The sequence below is a fragment of the Ranitomeya variabilis genome, chromosome 5 (assembly GCF_051348905.1).
Source record: "Ranitomeya variabilis isolate aRanVar5 chromosome 5, aRanVar5.hap1, whole genome shotgun sequence".
Taxonomy (NCBI): domain Eukaryota; kingdom Metazoa; phylum Chordata; class Amphibia; order Anura; family Dendrobatidae; genus Ranitomeya; species Ranitomeya variabilis.
The window spans coordinates 175590706-175601158 of NC_135236.1; positions in this window are offsets into that span (position 1 = coordinate 175590706).

The following is a 10453-nucleotide window of genomic DNA, read 5'->3' on the forward strand; positions in this document are numbered from 1 at the left end:
CAGGTTGATCGGCGTTTGCGGGAGCGCAGATCTGCTCATCCTTTGGCGGTATTTTCTGAACAGAGACCTGAGTCTATGCAATATGATCGAACTCTGACCAGAATTGAGCGACAAAGTCATAGACGTCAAAATGGGTTGTGCTTTTACTGTGGTGATTCTGCTCATGTTATCTCAGCATGCTCTAAACGCTTAAAAAAGGTCGCTAAACCTGTCACCATTGGTACTATACAGCCTAAGTTTATTTTGTCTGTTACTTTGATTTGTTCTTTGTCATCCTACTCGGTTATGGCCTTTGTGGATTCGGGTGCTGCCCTGAATCTGATGGATTTGTCATTTGCCAGGCGCTGTGGTTTTGTCCTGGAGCCTTTGGAATTTCCTATTCCTCTGAGGGGAATTGATGCTACGCCATTGGCTGAGAATAAACCTCAGTATTGGACGCAAATGACCATGTGCATGACTCCCGTTCATCAGGAGGTGATTCGCTTTCTTGTTCTGCATAATTTACATGATGTTGTCGTTTTGGGTCTGCCATGTTTGCAGGCTCATAATCCAGTTTTAGATTGGAAAGCTATGTCTGTGTCTAGTTGGGGTTGTCAGGGAATTCATGGCGATACTCCATTGGTGTCTATTGCTTCTTCCACTCCTTCTGAGGTCCCTGAGTTTTTGTCTGACTACCAGGATGTATTTGATGAGCCCAGGTCCTGTGCCCTGCCCCCTCATAGGGATTGTGACTGTGCTATAAATTTAATTCCTGGTAGTAAATTCCCTAAGGGACAACTTTTTAATTTGTCTATACCAGAGCATGCCGCGATGCGGAGTTATATAAAGGAGTCTTTGGAGAAGGGACATATTCCCCATCCTCTTCCCCTCTTGGTGCAGGATTCTTTTTTGTGGCCAAGAAGGACGGTTCTTTGAGACCGTGTATAGATTATCGCCTTCTGAATAAAATTACAGTCAAATTTCAGTATCCTTTGCCACTATTATCTGATTTGTTTGCTCGGATTAAGGGTGCCAGTTGGTTCACCAAGATAGATCTCCGTGGTGCGTATAATCTTGTGCGCATTAAGCAGGGAGATGAATGGAAAACAGCATTTAATACGCCCGAAGGCCATTTTGAGTACTTGGTGATGCCTTTTGGACTCTCTAATGCTCCTTCTGTGTTTCAGTCCTTCATGCATGACATTTTCCATGAATATCTGGATAAATTTATGATTGGTTATCTGGATGACATTTTGGTCTTTTCTGATGATTGGGAGTCCCATGTGAAGCAGGTCAGGATGGTGTTTCAGGTCCTGCGTGCCAATGCTTTATTTGTGAAGGGCTCAAAATGCCTCTTCGGAGTACAGAAGGTCTCCTTTTTGGGTTTTATTTTTTCTCCTTCTGCTGTGGAGATGGACCCAGTCAAGGTCCAGGCTATCCATGACTGGACTCAGCCCACGTCTGTTAAGAGTCTTCAGAAGTTCTTGGGTTTTGCTAATTTTTACCGTCGTTTCATCGCTAATTTTTCTAGCGTGGTTAAACCTTTGACGGATTTGACCAGGAAGGGCTCTGATGTGATTAATTGGTCTCCTGCGGCCGTGGAGGCCTTTCGGGAGCTTAAGCACCGGTTTTCTTCAGCTCCAGTCTTATGTTAGCCAGATGTCTCTCTCCCCTTTCAGGTCGAGGTTGATGCTTCCGAGATTGGAGCAGGGGCTGTTTTGTCACAGAGAAGTTCTGAGGGCTCTGTGATGAAGCCGTGTGCTTTCTTTTCAAGAAAGTTTTCGCCTGCCGAGCGAAATTATGATGTTGGTAATCGGGAGTTGTTGGCTATGAAGTGGGCATTTGAGGAGTGGCGTCATTGGCTCGAGGGAGCTAGACATCGTGTGGTGGTCCTGACTGATCACAAAAATCTGATTTACCTCGAGTCGGCCAAGCGCCTTAATCCTAGACAGGCTCGTTGGCCGGATAGATGGACCAGCAGAGTTATTTCCGAGGTTCATTCTTCGGTGTTGGCGGGTCATCCTGGGATTTTTGGTACCAGAGATTTGGTGGCTAGGTCCTTCTGGTGGCCTTCCTTGTCGCGGGATGTGCGTTCCTTTGTGCAGTCTTGTGGGATTTGTGCTCGGGCTAAGCCTTGCTGTTCTCGTGCCAGCGGGTTGCTTTTGCCTTTGCCTGTCCCGAAAAGGCCTTGGACGCACATCTCCATGGATTTTATTTCGGATCTGCCAGTATCTCAGAGAATGTCTGTCATCTGGGTGGTGTGTGATCGTTTTTCCAAGATGGTCCATTTGGTGCCCTTGCCTAAGCTGCCTTCCTCCTTTGATTTGGTTCATCTATTTTTTCAGAATGTGGTTCGCCTGCACGGCATTCCTGAAAATATTGTGTCTGATAGAGGATCCCAGTTTGTGTCCAGGTTTTGGCGAACTTTTTGTGCTAAGATGGGCATTGATTTGTCTTTTTCGTCGGCCTTCCATCCTCAGACTAATGGCCAAACCGAGCGAACTAATCAGATGTTGGAGACTTATTTGAGATGTTTTGTTTCTGCTGATCAGGATGATTGGGTGACTTTTTTTGCCATTGGCCGAGTTTGCCCTTAATAATCGGGCTAGTTCTGCTACCTTGGTTTCGCCTTTTTTCTGCAATTCTGGTTTCCATCCTCGTTTTTCCTCAGGTCAGGTTGAGTCTTCTGACTGTCCTGGGGTGGATTCTGTGGTGGATAGGTTGCAGCAGATTTGGAGCCATGTGGTGGACAATCTGAAATTGTCACAGGAGAGGGCCCAGCGCTTTGCCAACCGCCGCCGCGGTGTGGGTCCCCGACTTCGTGTTGCGGATTTGGTGTGGCTGTCTTCTCGGTATGTTCCTATGAAGGTCTCGTCTCCTAAGTTTAAGCCTCGCTTCATTGGTCCTTATAAGATCTTGGAAATCCTTAACCCGGTGTCTTTTCATTTGGATCTCCCGGCATCGTTTGCCATCCATAATGTGTTCCATAGGTCTTTGTTGCGGAGGTATGTGGTACCTGTGGTTCCTTCTGTTGAGCCTCCTGCTCCGGTGCTGGTTGAGGGCGAATTGGAGTATGTGGTGGAGAAGATTTTGGATTCTCGTATCTCTAGACGGAGACTTCAGTATCTGGTTAAGTGGAAGGGCTATGGACAGGAGGATAATTCCTGGGTTGTCGCCTCTGATGTTCATGCGCCTTCCACGCAGCTCGTCCTGATCGCCCTGGGGGTCTTGATGAGGGTTCGGTGACCCCTCCTCAAGGGGGGGGTACTGTTGTGAACTCTATTTCTGGGCTCCCTCTAGTGGTCACAAGCAGTACTGTGTAGTGTTGTCCTTCTGCAGGTTGGCTTCATCAGCTGGTTCGTTATCCTTGGTTGGTTTTCTATTTAGCCCACCTGGATACTCAGTTCCTTGCCTGCTATCAATGTATTCAGTGCTCTTCAGATTCCGTGTGTCTACCTTGCTCCCAGTCTCTCCAAGACAAGCTAAGTTTTTGTTTGATCATTTTTTGATTATCAGTGTTCATTATGTTTTTAGTCCAGCTCGCTAAAATGTGATTTCTTCGCTTGCTGGTTGCTCTAGGGGACTGAGTTTCTCCCCCCACACCGTTAGTTGGTGTGGGGGTTCTTGAAATCTCAGAGTGGATATTTTGTAAGGGTTTTTTACTGACCGCATAGATTCCCTTTTCTATTTTCTGCTATCTAGTATTAGTGGGCCTCATTTGCTGAATCTGCTTTCACCCCTGTGTATGTGCCTTCCTCTTACCTCACCGTTATTATTTGTTGGGGGCTTCTATATCTTTGGGGATTATTTCTCTGGAGGCAAGAGAGGTCTTTCTTTCTCTCTAGGGGTAGTTAGTTCCTTAGGCTGGCTCGAGACGTCTAGGAATTCAGGCATGTTCACCGGCTACTTCTAGTGTGTTTGGTTAGGTTCAGATTTGGGGTCAGTCCAGCTTGCCACCTGCCTAGAGCTTGTCCTATGTTTGTTACTTAGCTGGAGTAATTTGTGATCCTCAACCACTAAGGATCATAACAGTGGATACAGAGGACAAGTAAAGAAAGGAAAACAATAGAAGAGAGAGGAATGAATCTGTGTGTTGAAAAATGCTTTGAGTTGTAAAGGAAATCTTCATAACACTGTGTGCCCTCTATCTCTTGTATATATTCCTGTTATGATCCGGTGACTTTGGAGCCGCATGAACTTACTCTGGAGTAGGTGGAAACTGTACTGACCGCAAAACCTGAACTAACACCGCAACTAGAAGTAGCTCTGGGGTGTGCCTAACAAACCCTAGACACCTCAACACAGCCGGAGGACTAAATACCCCTATAGATAGAAATAGGAATACTACCTTGCCTCAGAGCAGAACCCCAAAGGATAGGCAGCCCCCCACGAATATTGACTGTGAGTAGGAGAGGAAAGACACACGCAGGCAGAAAACAGGATTCAGCAAAAGAGGCCTCTCTAGCTAAATAGGGAAAGATAGGACAGAATACTAAGCGGTCAGTATTAAAACCCTTCCAAAAATATCCACAGCAGATAATACAAAAAGTTCCACAATCTAACTAAAGACATGGAATGTATATCCAGAGAATCCAACAAGACTGAGAAAATACTGACACAATCTAAGCTGGACAAAAAACACTGAATAGCACAGAATTATTAAGCACACAGCATGTGTGCCACAGAAACAAAACCAGACACTTATCTTTGCTGATTTGGCAGAAGGCAGAAGGAACCAAACCAGGACCAAAACCGCCCAACAACCATGGACAACTGGCAAGGACTAATGAATCCTGCACGCCTAAATACCCCAGTCAGAACTGCAATCAGCAGATACACCTGACCAGGACTGCAACTCAGGGGCAACTGCATTACCACCTACAACCACCGGAGGGAGCCCAAAAGCAGAATTCACAACAGTACCCCCTCCTTGAGGAGGGGTCACCGAACCCTCACCAGAGCCCCCAGGCCGATCAGGACGAGCCAGATGAAAAGCATGAACCAAATCAGCAGCATGGACATCAGAGGCAAAAACCCAAGAATTATCCTCCTGGCCATAACCCTTCCATTTGACAAGATACTGAAGTCTCCGCCTCAAAACACGAGAATCCAAAATCTTCCCAACCACATACTCCAACTCCCCATCAACCAACACAGGGGCCGGAGGATCAACAGAGGGAACAACGGGTACCACATATTTCCGCAATAAAGATCTATGGAAGACATTATGGATAGCAAAAGAGGCCGGAAGCGCCAATCGAAAAGACACCGGATTAATAATCCCAGAAATCCTATAAGGACCAATAAACCGAGGCTTAAACTTAGGAGAAGAAACCTTCATAGGAACATGACGGGAAGACAACCAGACCAGATCCCCAACCTGAAGCCGGGAACCAACACACCGACGACGGTTAGCAAAACGTTGAGCCTCCTCCTGAGACAACACCAAATTGTCCACCACATGAGCCCAAATCTGCTGCAACCTGTCAACCACCGAATCCACACCAGGACAGTCAGAAGGCTCAACCTGCCCAGAAGAAAAACGAGGATGAAAACCAAAATTACAAAAAAAAGGCGAAACCAAAGTAGCCGAACTAGCCCGATTATTAAGGGCAAACTCGGCCAATGGCAAAAAGGCCACCCAATCATCCTGATCAGCAGACACAAAGCATCTCAAATAAGTCTCCAAGGTCTGATTAGTTCGCTCGGTTTGGCCATTTGTCTGAGGATGAAATGCAGAGGAAAAAGATAAATCAATGCCCAGCCTAGCACAAAAGGCCGGCCAAAACCTAGAAACAAACTGGGAACCTCTGTCAGACACAATATTCTCCGGAATACCATGCAAACGAACCACATGCTGAAAAAACAACGAAACTAAATCTGAAGAGGAAGGCAATTTAGGCAAAGGCACCAAATGAACCATCTTAGAAAACCGGTCACAAACAACCCAGATAACCGACATCCTCTGGGAAACCGGAAGATCAGAAATAAAATCCATAGAAATATGCGTCCAGGGCCTCTCAGGGACCGGCAATGGCAAAAGCAACCCACTAGCACGGGAACAACAAGGCTTGGCCCGTGCACAAGTCCCACAGGACTGCACAAAAGAACGCACATCACGTGATAAAGAAGGCCACCAAAAGGACCTACCAACCAAGTCTCTGGTACCAAAAATACCAGGATGACCAGCCAACACAGAACAGTGAACCTCGAAATCACTCTACTAGTCCATCTGTCAGGAACAAACAGTTTCCCCACTGGACAATGATCAGGTCTGTCAGTCTGAAATTCCTGAAGAACCCGTCATAAATCAGGGGAAATAGCAGAAAGAACCACCCCTTCTTTCAAAATGCCGACCGGTTCAAGGACCTCAGGAGAATCAGGCAAAAAACTCCTAGAAAGGGCATCAGCCTTAATATTCTTGGAACCCGGAAGATACGAGACCACAAAATCAAAACGGGAAAAAAAAAAAGGACCATCGAGCCTGTCTAGGATTCAGCCGCTTGGCAGACTCGAGGTAAATCAAATTCTTATGATCCGTCAAGACCACAATACGGTGCTTAGCTCCCTCAAGCCAATGTCGCCACTCCTCAAATGCCCACTTCATAGCCAACAACTCCCGATTGCCAACATCATAATTGCGTTCAGCAGGCGAAAATTTACGGGAAAAGAATGCACACGGTTTCGTCAAGGAACCAACATGATCCCTTTGGGACAAAAAGGCCCCTGCGCCAATCTCAGAAGCGTCAATCTCAACCTGAAACGGAAGGGAAACATCCGGTTGGCGCAATACCGGAGCAGAAGTAAATCGACGTTTAAGCTCCTGAAAGGCAGAAACAGCCGCAGAGGACCAATTCGCCACATCAGCGCCTTTTTTCGTCAAATCGGTCAAGGGTTTAACCACGCTGGAAAAGTTAGCAATGAAATGGCGATAAAAATTTGCAAAACCCCAAAATTTCTGAAGGCTCTTTACGGACGTGGGTTGAATCCAATCATGAATGGCCTGAACCTTAACCGGATCCATCTCAATAGATGAAGGAGAAAAAATAAAACCCAAAAAAGAAACCTTCTGCACCCCAAAGAGACACTTAGACCCCTTCACAAACAAAGCATTGTCACGAAGGATCTGAAATACCATCCTGACCTTTTCCACATGAGACTCCCAGTCATCAGAAAAAATCAAAATATCGTCCAAATATACAATCAAGAATTTATCAATATAAGTCCGGAAGATATCATGCATAAAAGATTGAAAAACAGATGGAGCATTAGTGAGCCCGAACGGCATCACAAGGTATTCAAAATGGCCTTCGGGCGTATTGAACGCAGTTTTCCATTCATCACCCTGCTTAATACGAACAAGATTATACGCCCCCCGAAGGTCAATCTTCGTAAACCAACTAGCCCCCTTAATCCTAGCAAACAAATCGGAAAGCAAAGGTAAAGGGTATTGAAACTTGACCGAATTCTTATTCAAGAGGCGATAATCAATACAGGGTCTCAAGGAGCCATCCTTCTTAGGAACAAAAAAAAATCCCACTCCCATCGGTGAAGAAGATGGCCGAATATGCCCTTTCTCCAAAGACTCCTTAACATAACTCCGCATAGCGGTATGTTCAGGCACAGACAGGTTGAAGAGTCGGCCCTTAGGAAACTTACAGCCTGGAATCAAATCAATAGCACAATCACAGTCCCTGTGCGGTGGAAGAGAACTGGACTTGGGCTCATCAAATACATCCTGAAAATCAGACAAAAACGCTGGAATTTCGGAAGAGGAAGAAGAGGAGATGGACATTAAAGGAACATCATTATGAACCCCCTGACAACCCCAACTAGTCACATAGACTTCCAATCCAACACAGGATTATGTACCTGCAACCACGGAAAACCCAACACGATAGCATCATGTAAATTATGCAATACCAGAAATCGACAATCTTCCTGATGGGCTGGCGCCATGCACATGGTCACCTGTGTCCAAAACTGGGGCTTATTTTTAGCCAAAGGTGTAGCATCAATGCCCCTTAAAGGAATAAGGTTCTGCAAGGGCTGCAAGGGGAAACCACAATGCCTGGCAAACTCAAGGTCCATTAAGTTCAAAGCGGCGCCTGAATCCACAAACGCCAAGACAGAAAATGATGACAATGAGCAGATCAAGGACACCGATAACAGAAATTTAGGTTGTACAGTACTGATGGTAAATGAACTAGTGATCCTCTTTGTCCGTTTAGGGCAGACTGAAATGACATGAGAAGCGTCGCCACAATAATAACACAACCTATTCTGACGTCTGAGTCCTTGTCGTTCTGTCCAAGACAGAATCCTATCACACTGCATTGGCTCAGGACTCTGCTCTGAGGACAACGCCACAGCGCGCACAGTTCTGCGCTCCCGCAAGCGCCGATCAATCTGAATGGCCAAAGACATAGAATCACTCAGACCGACAGGCGTGGGAAACCCCACCATAACATCTTTAACGGATTCAGAAAGACCCTTTCTGAAAATTGCAGCCAAAGCATCATCATTCCATTTAGTCAACACAGACCATTTTCTAAATTTCTGACAATACAATTCTGCCGCCTCTTGACCCTGAGATAGGGCCAACAAGGTCTTCTGCGCTTGATCCACAGAATTAGGTTCATCATATAATAGTCCTAAAGCCTGAAAAAAGGAATCTACATTAAGCAAAGCCGGATTCCCAGATTCCAGGGATAATGCCCAATCCTGTGGATCACCACGCAGCAGGGAAATGACGATTTTAACCTGCTGAATAGAATCCCCAGAGGATCGAGGTCTCAAAGCAAAAAACAGTTTACAGTTGTTTTTAAAACTCAAAAATTTGGACCTATCACCAAAAAACAAATCAGGAGTAGGAATCTTCGACTCTAAAACAGGAGTCTGAACAATATAATCAGAAATTCCCTGTACCCTAGCAGCAAGCTGGTCTACACGAGAAGCTAATTCCGGAACATCCATGCTAACACAAGACTCCTTAGCCACCCAGAGAAAAAGAGGGAAGAAAAGGCAAAGCAAACTGCAGAAAAAAAAATGACTCAACACCTTTCTTCCCTTCTTCTGAGATGCATTTAACTCATAGTTAGCCAGTTGCACTGTTATGATCCGGTGACTTTGGAGCCGCATGAACTTTCTCTGGAGTAGGTGGAAACTGTACTGACCGCAAAACCTGAACTAACACCGCAACTAGAAGTAGCCGTGGGGTGTGCCTAACAAACCCTAGACACCTCGACACAGCCGGAGGACTAAATACCCCTATAGATAGAAATAGGAATATTACCTTGCCTCAGAGCAGAACCCCAAAGGATAGGCAGCCCCCCACGAATATTGACTGTGAGTAGGAGAGGAAAGACACACGCAGGCAGAAAACAGGATTCAGCAAAATAGGCCACTCTAGCTAAATAGGGAAAGATAGGACAGAATACTAAGCGGTCAGTATTAAAACCCTTCCAAAAATATCCACAGCAGATAATACAAAAAGTTCCACAATCTAACTAAAGACATGGAATGTATATCTGCCACTCCAGAGAATCCAACAAGACTGAGAAAATACTGACACAATCTAAGCTGGACAAAAAACACTGAATAGCACAGAATTATTAAGCACACAGCATGTGTGCCACAGAAACAAAACCAGACACTTATCTTTGCTGATTTGGCAGAAGGCAGAAGGAACCAAACCAGGACCAAAACCTCCCAACAACCATGGACAACTGGCAAGGACTAATGAATCCTGCACGCCTAAATAGCCCAGTCAGAACTGCAATCAGCAGATACACCTGACCAGGACTGCAACTCAGGGGCAACTGCATTACCACCTACAACCACCGGAGGGAGCCCAAAAGCAGAATTCTCAACATATTCCCTACCAAGTTCCTGTTCAGTAAAAAAGTTTATTTTCAGATTGTGGTCTGCCCCATTGAACTGTCCAACATCTGGTCCTGGCAAACCAACAACATCGGCTACATGCGGCCTGCACAGGCGTAATGCCCTCACAGCTCACTGTATACTGAGTGGTAACTGAAGCCCCCGGCTACGCCTCTATGACTGAAAGCCGGAGACTGTCTAGAGGAATAAAGTTAATCAGGCAGCAGAGTTAAGGAGGGACTGGAGAAGTGTGAAAGTGTTAATTGGGATGCCATAAAAGGGGATATTACAGTGGTTAAGGTGGGAGGTGATGGAGGACAAGCACTAACATTTTAGTAGATTCAGAGTTGCGGAAGGGAAGAATTCTGGAATTATTTTTGAGTTGGAGGCAGCTGGATGCAGTAAGGCTGTGTTCACACGTTGCAGATTATTCGCGGTTTTTTCGCGTTTTTTCCCTATAAAAACGCTATAAAACCGCAAATAATCTGCATACATTATGCATCCTATCATTTTTAATGAATTCCGCATGTTTTGTGCACATGATGCGTTTTTTTCCGCAAAAAAAACGCATACCGCACAAAATCCGGACATG